Source organism: Sciurus carolinensis, chromosome 7, assembly GCF_902686445.1.
Source record: "Sciurus carolinensis chromosome 7, mSciCar1.2, whole genome shotgun sequence".
NCBI classification, from domain to species: Eukaryota; Metazoa; Chordata; class Mammalia; order Rodentia; family Sciuridae; genus Sciurus; species Sciurus carolinensis.
In genome coordinates, this window is record NC_062219.1 from 52721743 (window position 1) to 52734135 (window position 12393).

The window sequence follows — 12393 nt, forward strand, 5'->3', positions numbered from 1 at the left end:
ATAAAAAGGGCTGGGGCCTTGGCGCAGTGGTTAAGTGACCCTGGGTTCAATCCCTAGGAAAAAAAAAAAAAAAAAAGTAATTTAAATGGGTTACTTTGCTGTGCTAAAGATCAAACTCAGGACCCCTCAAACATTCTAGGCAAGTGATTTACTGAGTCACACCCATAGCCCTCAGATGTTTGCATTCTTGTAAATGCATCCGTTAATCACAAAAATCTCAGGTGAGGATGTTAAAATATAAAATACTTAAATCTGGGAATTTAGACATCTTTGACCTCAGCTGTTATGTTATCTATCCCTTAAGAGAACTTCTTTATTTTCCATCAATCACTACCCAACTCACAAGTCATTTGTCAAAACCTGGTTCAAAGTCGCTCATTTTATCTATTTGGAAAGTTTGACTCCAAGACAAAGTTTTCTTCCAGACCACAGTCTGAGTGAAAGATATGTACTGAAGTTTTACACATTAAAAACTGAAGTTCTAGTTATTCTAGGAGTTGACTTTACTTTCATCTTCGCTGCTTTCCTTTGTTTCTCTCAAATTTCTAAGGTAGTAAAAGAAAAAGCTGTGAGGCACAGTGGTACACACCCATAATCCCAGCAACTGAGAGGCTAAGCAGGAGGATAGCAATTTTGAGGCCATTCTCTGCAATTTAGCAAGATGCTGTCTCAAAAAAAACAAAACAAACAAAAATGTCCTTCTGTCTTCTACCAAGGGAAGAAGTCCCTTGGCCTGCAGTCTTGAACTTCCCAACCTCAGTACTGTTGAGGGAATAAAAAAACTGTTTTGTTGTTGTTGTTGTTGTTGTTGCTGTTGCTGTTGTTTGTTTTTTGGGGTACCAGGGATTGAACTCAGGGTCGCTTAACCACTGAGCCACATCCCCAGCCCTATTTTGTATTTTATTTAGTGACACGGTCTCACTGAGTTGCTTAGCACCTCGCTTTTGCTGAGGCTGGCTTTGAACTCATGATCCTCCTGCCTTAGCCTCCCAAATTGCTAGGATTACAAGGGTATACCACTGCACCCATCTTCTCCCTAACCTTTGAACCACAGCACCACTGTGCACAGTAGAGATACACAATAAACATTTCTTTTTTTTTTTATTGTAAACAAATGGTCTCTTTTTTTTTTTTTTAATATTTTTTTAGTTGTGTGTGGACACAATATCTTTATTTATTTAATTTTATATGGTGCTGAGGACCGAACCCAGTGCTTCACATGTGGAAGGCAAGTGCTCTACCACTGAGCTACAACCCCAGTCCCTACTATTTTTTATTATTTATGTATTTATATAATAAATTATTTTTTGTTTGTTTTTATTGTTTGTTCTATTTAGTTATACATGATTAAAAAATGCACTTTGATTCATTGTACACAAATAGGGTACAACTTTTCATTTCTCTGGTTGTACATGATGTAGAGTCACACCATTTGTGTAATCATACATGAACATAGGGTACTGATGTCTCATTTCACCATCTTTCCAACCCCCTGCCCCTCTCCTCCCCTCATTTCCCTCTACACAATCCAAAGTTCCTCCATTCTCCCCTTACCCACCCCCCATTATGTATGTTGGGATTATTCTCAGGCATTTCATTTTCATGTTGCTTGTGTCACATGTTGTCTGCTTAGGGGAATAAATTTTTGTCCATGAGGTCTTCTAATAGGTTATTGCCAATACAGTATAAAGCGATCAAGTTTCTGTATGGTTATCTTATCTACCATCATAGTGTTATATATTTTTGATGAATCTAGAGAAATTTAAATACAGTGTTTCATAAGAGGTATCACAATACCAGACCTTAAACTATACTACAGAGCAATAGTAACAAAAATGGCATGGTATTGGCACCAAAATAGATCGGTAGACCAATGGTACAGAATAGAAAAAACAGAGACAAACCCACATAAGTACAGTTATCTCATACTACACAAAGGAGCCAAAAACATACAATGGAATAAAGATAGCCTCTTCAACAAATGATGCTGGGAAAACTGGAAATCCACATGCAGCAAAATGAAACTAAACCCCTATCTCTCACCCTGCAAAAAACTCAACTCAACATAGATCCAGGACCTAGAAATTAGACCAGAGACCCTGCACCAAATAGAAGAAAAAGTAGGCTCAAATCTTCATCATGTCAGCTTAGGACCAAACTTCCTTAACAAGACTCCCAAAGCACAAGAAATAAAAACAAGAATCAATAAATGGACTGGATTCAAATCAAAAGGCTTTTTCTCAGCAAAGAAAACAATCAATAATCATGAAAAGAGAGTCTACAGAGCGGGAGAAAATCTTTTCCACACACACTTCAGATCGAGCACTAATGTCCAAAATTTATAAAGAACTTAAAAAACTTAACACCAAAAATACAAAGAACCTAATCAATAAATAGACTAAGGAACTGAGCAGACACTTCACAGGAGAAGATATATAATCAATCAACAAATATATGAAAAAATGTACATCTCTAGTAATAAGAGAAACGCAAATCAAACTACCCTAAGATTTCATCTCACCCCAATTAGAATGGCTATTATCAAGAATACAAGCAACAATAGGTGTTGGCAAGGATGTGGGGGGAAAGGTACACTCATACATTGCTGGTGGGATTGCAAATGGGTGCAGCCACTCTGGAAAGCAGTATGGAGATTCCTTAGAAAACTTGGAATAGAACCACCTTTTGACCCAGTTATCCCACTCCTTGGTTTATACCCAAAGGACTTAAAATCAGCATACTACAGAGATACAGCCACATCAATGTTTATAGCAGCTCAATTCACAATAGCTAGATTGTGGAACCAACCTAAATGCCCTTCAACAGAAGAATGGATAAAGAATCTATGGTATATATACACAATGGAATATTATTCAGTCATAAAGAAGAATAAAATTATGGCATTTGCAGGTAAATGGATGGAGTTGGAGAATATCATGCTAAGTGAGATAAGCCAATAACCAAAAATCAAAGATCAAATGTTTTCTCTGATAAGTGGATGCTGATACATTACGGGGTGGCGGGTAAGGGAAGAATGGAGGAAATTTGGATTGTGTAAAGACAAATGAGGGGAGGGAGTAGGAAAGATGGTGGAATGAGACAGACATCATTATTCTATGTACATGTATGACTATGCAAATGGTGTGACTCTACATCATGTACAACCAGAGAAATGAAAAGTTGTACTCCATTTGTGTACAATGAATCAAAATGCATTCTGCTGTCATATATAACTAAATAGAACAAACAATAATAAATACATAAATAAATAAATAAATAAATAAATAAATACAGTACTTCGGTTATAATTAAATGCATTTTTGTTTTTTAACTTTTCTTTTACTTTTTGTTTTTACTGGCACTGACAGTAAAGTCTGATCTAGTAGATTAAGATAATTAACACAAGGCTTAAAAATATGTTTATTATTTTTACAGTTTAGATTAGATCAAATAAACATTATATATCTTTTTTAAGGTGCTATTTGTAAAATAGACACATCTTAACTGTGTGTACACATTTCCCCATTTTACATTTCTGATTGAAAATAACTTCAACACATTTTTTCCCAATGCAACAATGTATATGTGTGTGTTACTGTGTTACTGAGCTACATCCCCAGCTTTTGCTTTTGTTTTTGTTTGTTTGTTTGTTTGTTTGTTTGAGACAGAGCCTTACTAAATTACCAGGACTGGCCTCAAACTTGAATCCTTCTGTCTCAGCTTCCCAAGTCCCTGGGATTATGGGTATGCACCACACTCCCGGCTCCAGTGCTAACAACTTCTAATGTCATGACTTCAGTCCTCAAATACTTTGGTTTTTTATCTAAAATGTAAAGGCAAAATATTGTATATCAGGTTCTATGCTCTTGGAGGTCCTAACAGGTTTCTTGAGCCCTATGCTATGGTGTTTCTGAAGAATAAGGTGGAGACAGTCCCTGGACATCCACAGTTACAGTTTGGTCACCTCTGACCTAATGTGTGTGACATGGGCCCAGAGTCTGGTCTTCAGCTCTTTATGTTCCAGAATCCAATTATTTCCTTTCACCAGGGACATCTGGCCTCTAAGGAGTGATTCACTCAAACAAATTCACAATAAAACTAATTGAGAACTTGCATTACAGTTTTTGAATGTAATTTCATGTAGTGCCAGGCCAACTTGAATCTTCTGATGGAGTTGTCCAGTGCCTTATTTTCCCAAGGGATAAGCCTGTGTGACACAAACTACTACTATCAAAAGGCTCTTAGGTGATTCGAAACCAGGTCAAGACTGAATAATCTTTAGAGAAAATGTCTCTAAATGATGCTACTCTGATGCTCTCTACCTTCCCCAACCCCCAACCCCCAATTCCATCTATAGAAGACACAGGCTATGATGGCAAAAGCACTTGGAATCAGAAAATGAACTCCTGTCAGTTAACATCTGTGTAACCATGGTCTGGTCACTTGTTTTCAGGAGCCTAGCTGCAGAGTGGCACACAACTGTAATCCCAGAGACTCGAGAGGCTGAGGCAGGAGGATCACTAGTATGAGGCCAGTCGCAAAATCCTCTCTCAAAATAAAAAATAAAAATAAAAATAAAAAGCATTAGGAATGTAGCTCAGTGCTAAAGTGCCCCTGAGTTTCATTCCCAATACAAAAGAAGAAAGAGGGAAAGGGGAAAGAGAAGGAGGAGGCGAAGGAGGAGAAAAGAACTTCTATCTGGTCAGTGCTGGTGGCCCAAAACAATTCCACAGAGCCTGATTTCAGTTGTGCTATGGTTTACCTCAGATATATTTTAGTGTCATTAATGAAGTTTGGGGAAACCCTTCTTCAGTCAGCATTATCTTTGCAAATCTGGAAAGACAAGTGTGGCTTAACTAATCAGCTTCATAGGTGTATAGTAACAATGTCCAACCCTATTTCTATGTCCAAACCTATCTCAAGTTTTAGTATGTCCTCCTTTTTATTTTTTAATTTTATTTATTTATTTTGTGGTGCTGGGGATCAAACCCAGGGTCTTGTGTATGGTAGACAAGTACTCTGCCTCTGAGCTGTATCTCCAGCCTAAGGAGTATATCCTATTGGTGGTGTGTGGTCCCTCATGCCTTGTCCATCCATGCCACATGACCCTGAAATATGACGACTTAACAAAGATCTGTCCAGTGCAGTGCTCCCCGCCATTTCTTCACAGGCCTTCTTAGGTAACGTTTGTTGACATGGGTTGTACAGAATCAAATCTACTGTTATGAGAAGAAAAAACGTGTTTGATTACTTACATTTGATGATGATCAACTCTTTCCATTTTCTATGGTGAAATTTAAGCAAAATTGGGGGAAAAGAGATTTGAACTCAAGTCCTGTCCCAACCCCTCACAAGCTGCCGGACTGGGCCCCAGGACTGTTGAGGGGATGGAGTAGGATAGTGACTGGAAGCCCTCTATGACCCATGCCTCACTATGAGGTGCTGCTATCATTGCTGTTACTGGAAGTACCCTTAATTATAAATGGTTCTTGTGTTAATAGAATCACACAATATTTCTTCTAAAGAAGGGATCTTATTACTTTGTCCAACCTCCTGCTTAACACAAGAATCTCTGCTAAAGCATCCTAGTGAAATTAAAAGGCTACAACCTGGGAGAAACGGTCCATGCCTGTGAAACCCCACAAGAGGTCAAGGAGACAGTGTTATTTAACAACATGGCTCACAGTTACCGCTCAGCCTGTCCTCAGCTCACCCTATGAGGGGCTCTGCATGTCACAGGCTCAGGAAAAACACAGAATGCCTGCCTGGGCGGAGGGTGTGGGAGGCGTCATGGAAACGTCTTCTCCCAATCACATCCCTGAGAGGAGCTTCTGCAAACACAAAGAAATCTAAAACACCAGTTGGAAAGAATCTCAGGAATCATGGATTCCTATGCTTTATTTTTTTATTTGTTCTAATTAGTTATACTTGACAGTAGAATGCATTTTGACACATCATACATAAATGGAGTACAACTTCTCATTCTTCTGGCTGTACATGATGTAGAAACACGCCGGTCCTTTATTCATATATGCACACAGGGTAATAATGTCTGGTTCATTCTATGGTCCTTCCTAACCCCTTAGCTCCTCTCCTCCCTCCACTCCCCTCTGCCTAGTCCAAAATAAAAATATGGAATGCTTCACAAATTTGCTGCCCTCCTTGTGCAGGGGCCATGCTAATCTTCTCCATATCGTTCCAATTTTAGTATATGTGCTGCCAAAGTGAGTAAGTTTCCTATGTTTTAAAAAACATGTTTTAGCCAGGTACAGTAGCACATGCCTGTAGTCCCAGTGACTCAAGAGGCTGAGGCAGGAGGATTGCAAATTCAAAGCCAGTCTCAGCAACTTAGCAAGGCCCTGAGAAACTTAGCGAGATCCTGTCTCTAGATAAAATATATTAAAAAAAAAAAAAAAAAAAAAAGAACTAAGGATGTGACTCAGTGGGAAAGCACTCCTGAGTTGAATCCCCAGTACCAAAAAAATAAATAAAAATAAAAATAAATTTTAAAAAAGCATGTTTTATGGTAAACCATAGTTAGAAACACATTTGATCTCAGAATCCAGTACCCATGGATACACAAATAGATCAACAGTCTAACAGAACAAGTTTTACATTACTAAGTACAAGACAGCACATTCTATTTGATTTGGTTTGGTTTGGTTTTAATGTGCTCATAAAAATCCAATTCAGATTTCATAGTCTGCTCATGGATTGAAGGGAAGGGAAAGAAGATGGGAACAGGAAAGACGGTAGAAAGAATCAGACATAACTGTCCCATGTTCATATATGAATACACTACCAGTGTAACTCCACATCAGGTACAACCACAAGAATGGGATCTAATTAGAATAGCTTATACATATATGTATAATATGTCAAAATATATGTATGTGTAGTATGTCAAAATACAGTCTACTGTCATGTAATCTAAAAAGAACAAATAAATTTTTAAAAAAGAAAGAAAATTGCTAATCCAGTTCAATTCTCCCATTTTACAAATTAGGAAAATGAGGCCAGATAAAAATGAAATGACTGTCTATCAACTATTCCCTGAACACACAAACATCTACTCATGACAGTGACAAGATCCCAGACTTCCTGATCTTCAGCATGATCTTCCTCTGCATCTCCTATAATTTTGCCTATCTTCTTGTGTAGGGAACTAATATTTCCTATTTCTATTTTAAGAGCAAGATATCTGTCCCCTATCTGATAAGGGTTAGATGAGCTTGCCTCACTCCCACCTGCCCTGACCTCTATCACTGTGACTTCACAGTTAAGGACCCTTGGGCGCTATTCTCCTCAAAATCCTAAATAACTGGTAACTCCAAGATTACAGCAGGAATATAAGAGCCATGTTTCTCCTCTTACATTTGTTGGAATTTCTTATATTTGTTGGAATTTTTTCTTCCAATTAGTTATCCAACTCCTGATAAGGGTCACCTGGAGCCCAGCCTCAGGAAGACAAGATAAGGAATCCTTCCTTTCCATCAGGAGGGGTGGGATATGGGGAGAGTCCTACAGAGAACTGGCCCATGACTAATTCTGCTAGGACCATCTCCTCCTCTTCTTTACTCTCTTTTTCCTGGCCTGAATGAAGTTTAAAGGGTGTGTATTTTTCAATCAATAAGCTCCTGGTGAGATTGGCACTCCCTTTTATACAGAATAAAGTAGAAATCATAATTTCCTGGTCATGGTAATTTAATGAAATCAAGAAAACATGGAAACAAAATTGAGAGTCTCTTTTTGTTGTTTGTGTTCTCATAGACCATATATGATATAAAAGCCTAGAGAAATACAAAGGAGGAAGCAGCTAGAGAAGACAGGCAAGTTGATCAACTAGCCATAAAAAAAAAAAAAAAAAAAATTGGGAGGGTTTTATTTCTCTCTTAATGGATAAAGAATATGCCGTTATTCTATTCTAAAGGAGTTTGATTTATTTTTCCTTAGAATTCTTCCCACCCCATCCCCACTCACCATCAAACAATAAGACTTAAAACCAAGATATTGAACTTGAGATACAAAATTAAGGATAGGAATCAAAATTTCACAACTGACAGATTAGAGCAAGATACCAGTCAATGCTGGAAAGGGTATATTGTGTCTTACTTTCCTATCTCTGCTCAGAAACCAGCACAGTTCCTGTAGGGCACTTGACAGGTGTTCCATACATGCTTCTATGCATAAGTGACATATATAGTGTGAGAACAAGAAGAAGACCTTTAGAACATCAGTTCAGACCCCTGGGTTCTAGACTCCAGAACCAGGAGACCTAGAAGAACAATCAGGAGAGAGGAGTGAGCTAGATTCAGAATACAGATATGGCCACAAGTCAGAATCAAGAATGACAGGAAACCACGCACAGTGGAGCATGCCTGTAATCCTAGAGACTATGGAGGCTGAGGCAGGAGGATCACAAGTTTGAGGCCAGCCTTGGCAAATTAGTGAGACCCTCTCTCAAAGAAAAATAAAAGAACTGTGGGAGAAGACCAGAGGTAGTTCCACACTGGGCTCAATTCCCAGTACCAAGAAAAAAAAGAAGAAGAAAAAAAAAAAAGAACAGGAAAACTACAAGATTTTAAAATGGTTTTCTGGAATATAATTTAAGGTAACATATGAAACATGCTTTGAGATCATTTTCCCCCAAAGTTTTCTTTTTTTTTTTTTTTTGTAACATAAAATGAGTGTAAGCTTCCACCTCCACTTCTTTCTAGGTATTACATCTTCAAATACAGGAATATGAGAACTGAAGTTTCAATTTGTGTTCTGCTTTTTCTGTTACAAGCAATATAATAACTCTACATTTTTTTTCCTCTGCTAGGATTGAACTGCCTCACACATGCTAGACAAGTTCTCTACCACTGAGCTACATACATCCCTGGCCCTACCCAACTTTTTTAATTTTGCAAAATTTTTAAAAATTAAATTACTGCCAAAAAAAAAAAAAAAAAAAAAAGCATATGTGGGTGGGGTGGGTGGGGAGTGAAAGAAGAAGGGAAGAACTTTAGATTATGTAGAAGGAAATGAGAGGAGGAATGAAAAATGGTGGAATGAGACAGACATCATTACCCTAGGTACATGTATGATTACACGAATGGTATGAATCTACTTTGTGTACAACTATAGAAATGAAATGCTATACCCGATTTGTGTACAATGAACCAAAATGCAGTCTGTAAAAAATTAAAGAATAAATAAGTAATTTTTTTTTTAAAGTATGTGTGATTGTGATTGAATTTGAAGTATTTTTTCCCCTTTTGTTTATCTCCATTTTCTAATTTTTCTTTTTTTGGTACTGGGTATTGAACCCAGGGGTGCTCAACTACTAAGCCACATCCCCACTCCTTTTTTTTGATTTTTTCATTTTGAGACAGGGTCTCAATGAGTTGCTTAGAGCCTTGCTAAGTTGCTGGCTTTGAATTTGCAATCCTCCTGCCTCAGCCTCCTGAGTCACTGGGACTACAGGTATGTGCCACAGCATCCAGCATTTTCTAATTTTTCAATAAGGAGTATTTATTTATCATATATGTAAAAAATATTTTAATCTAGAATTGCTCCTTATCACTTATGATAAATTTACCCTCAAAGTAATCTTTTGGGGGCTGGGGAGATAGCTCAGTTGGTAGAGTGCTTGCCTCGCAAGCACAAGGCCCTAGGTTCAATCCCCAGCATTGCAAAAAAAAAAAAAAAAAAGTAATCTTTTGGGAAAATACTAAATTTCTACAGCAGTAGTTCATCTCTATATCACCTGATAGCTTTGAGCAACAATTATAATCATAAATCAGTTATGAGCTTTTAAGGTTAAGTTTTGACTTCTCTCCAGTTCTTTCTGGAAATAGAGGAGGACTGTTAAACTTTTATGCACTGTGGTTTCTGGCTACATTTCAGTCTGGGATTTCTTCCCTGACTTGGCACAAATTAAGAGTGATATGGGCTTTGATAGCCAAATAGTTTTTGAAAACTTTCTATTATGTATATATTCATTAATGGTCACCTTTTATGATATAAAAATGTGAGGGAGATAATTTGGCACACTTATTAAAAGACTCTCAAAACTAGCATGTCTCAAAATTTGACAAGCTAATTAATTTCCAAACTGAATACTAAATTTTCTGACATTGTAGCTTCCCGAAGGTCAACAGGGGAAAGACAGACACTCACGTAAGCACCACCGTAGGGTTATAGTTTAACTAGTGATTCCCTTTGGAGATGACCACATTCCTGCACAGAAAAAAGAAAATGTTTGTTCAACCATTTTATCTGGTTTCTTTGGGATTTGAAGAAATTTACAATTAAGCAGGAATGAATTATTCTAATCCAACTACCCTATTAGACTACAGAATGGAAACCAATTCACAAATAACAGTATAGCAAAGGCAGTAGACGAATTACATGATTGTAGTCCTTTACTGAACCACAGAAATATGAAGTCACTAAAGGTCTTGTGTTTACAAGAAGATCAAGGTTTAGAACATGAAGTTCTAGGGTTCTGGAATAATCAAGGAATTCTGTTTGTGTTTTACTGAAGCACGCAGATTCCTCTTTCAGTTTTCAGCCCTGCTGGTCTTCAGTTCTCACATATTAGGCCTTGTTGCTTTAGTGCTTATCACTCCCTGCTCCTTATTCATTCATTCGATGATCACTTTTGAGCACCTGTTCCCTGTCAGCTGCCATATTAAGTGTTCAAGAATAACAAACACATTGTAGCCTTGTGTCATTTGCAAGTTACTTTCACAAACACCATACCTTTTGGCCATGTAATATGAGCTGCTCAAAGTCAAGAACTGAGACTCATTCATCCTTGTGTCATCCCAGACTTAGTTCAGTGCCTACTCAATGCACATTTGAATGGACAAATATATGCAGGAAAGAACCAGTGAGTGAGTGAATATACAAAGCTTCACATCTCTACATCTGCTTTGACTTTTTGAAAGATTGTCAAACATCTGCCTCATTAACTTCTTAAAAAAAAAAAAGAAAGACACAGAAAATCTTTGGTTCTTACTTACTGCTTTCTCCCCCTGAGAGCAACACCTTCTAAAGACACCCAGAGGCAACACTCCTCCCCAAAAACCCCAGATTCCTGCCTCTGTTCCTTTGCCGAGTGCTTTGGCTGCTGCCAAAGGATTCCTGGGTGAGGGGATACAGTGTCTCAGCTTCACTCTGCCCTTCTGGGAGACCAGCCAACTCTTTATGAAGATTTTAGTAATTGGACCCTAATACAAACTTTATCATTCCTGTTACTACTGTTGTAGAATAATTTTAAATATGATTTTTAAAAAGCTGCATAATTAGACTTTCCTTGATGCATTAGAAACCATGAAGGGCAGCAAGCCAGGAAGCTTAGAAAACAGCTGTGGAAACCACAAGCTAAGCTGATGTGCATTTGGTGCTCAGGGTGAGATTAACAGGCAGAATCAGGAAATGAATAGCATTCAGAGATTACTAAATATATTTTAAGAAGTTTTATACTAGACCTACAAATGGAAATGTCTTTTGGTGGGCAGGTAATTCTCATGGTGCTGGGAAAGAACCTAGGGCTTCATGCATACTAAGCATGTACCCCACCACTGAGACTCACCCCCAAACCCAGAAATGTTTCTTTAACCCTTTCTTTCTTTTCTGAAAAAGATAACCAAAACCTTCCAAATCACCCCCCAAATTTAAGACCTTTTAGAGAATCACCTTGAAAACAGCCCCGAAAAACAAGATGCCCCATAAAAGCACAAAGCCCTTCTTTCCTGCCTAAACTCTTTGATGGTTTTCTACTTCCTTTTTAATGAAGATCGTTCCAGGTTTTAACCAAATTATCACGTTACATTTTCACAAAAACCTCTTTATCCCCCAAACCCAGGACCTCATATATGCTCGGAATTGCACCTCCTTGACATGACATTCTGGTAATGCTTGCAGTGGATGAGAGGCAGCATGAGGATCTGCGCCAGCTACTTCTGCAACATCTTTCACCACCATAATAAATAATGGTGCTTGTAGATTTTGATCAGGAGTAAAAGTGCATGCCTTCACTCAACACATTTGTACAGGCACTAAGAGGTATGAAAAAGTAGAACATAGCTCCAGCACCTGTCCTTCCTCAAGCTAGATATGATCTGGAAAGAGCTTGAATCTGTCGCCTCCTCCACTTTTTAATCACTCCTTCTCTTGTACTCCTCTTGTATTTTGTGACAGCTAGTGGGCAATCTGCATGGGGAGGGGGAGAATGGTGTCATGGGGGCCGTTTACACCTGGTTAGTACACCCCAGAACCACTATGCATGAGAGCAAGTGAAAATTAAGATCCAGGTTGAACTTGCTGGAGGCAAAATGACAGGTGAGGTGTTATGGTTTGGATTTGGAATGTCCCCCCACAAAGCTCTTATGTTGAAAGCTT

At 38.1% G+C, this 12393-nt stretch overlaps 1 non-coding gene across 1 annotated transcript; it reads right to left on the reverse strand.

The window, feature by feature from the left end:
* Positions 1–6126: 6126 nt before the first annotated feature.
* On the reverse strand, positions 6127–6232 carry LOC124989878 (U6 spliceosomal RNA). Its single transcript, XR_007109686.1, has one exon. It is a non-coding gene; the product is annotated as a U6 spliceosomal RNA (small nuclear RNA).
* Between the last annotated feature and the right edge of the window lie 6161 nt (positions 6233–12393).